Source organism: Charadrius vociferus, unplaced genomic scaffold, assembly GCF_000708025.1.
Source record: "Charadrius vociferus isolate BGI_N301 unplaced genomic scaffold, ASM70802v2 scaffold3239, whole genome shotgun sequence".
In the NCBI taxonomy this organism is placed as follows: Eukaryota; Metazoa; Chordata; class Aves; order Charadriiformes; family Charadriidae; genus Charadrius; species Charadrius vociferus.
The window spans coordinates 25405-25652 of NW_009650245.1; the positions used below are offsets into that span (position 1 = coordinate 25405).

The window sequence follows — 248 nt, forward strand, 5'->3', positions numbered from 1 at the left end:
GCCGAGGAAGGCAGGGGATGGACCGTGAGGTCGAGGGCATCCCGGACCACTCAAGCCGCTGGGTTTGATGCTGTTTGAGATGGATTTATAACCCTGTTTGAGATCTGGGGAAGGAGCTGCTCGGGAAGGATCCCGTCACACCTGGTTTTACCCATCGCAGCTGCTTTATCCCCAGAAATGAGCTTTTTCCTTCAGCGTTGTGACACTTTGGGACTCGCTGGCAGAGCCTCGGGCGCCGGTGGGGGTGC

The 248-nt window shown here is 58.1% G+C and overlaps 1 protein-coding gene across 1 annotated transcript in view; it reads left to right on the forward strand.

Moving 5' to 3' along the window:
- Nucleotides 1–248, forward strand: part of LOC104293481 (DNA-directed RNA polymerase II subunit RPB1-like) — a gene marked incomplete at its 5' end in the record, with an annotated part of 9779 nt that overhangs the window by 7307 nt on the left and 2224 nt on the right. The gene's annotated exons all lie outside the window — the stretch shown is intronic.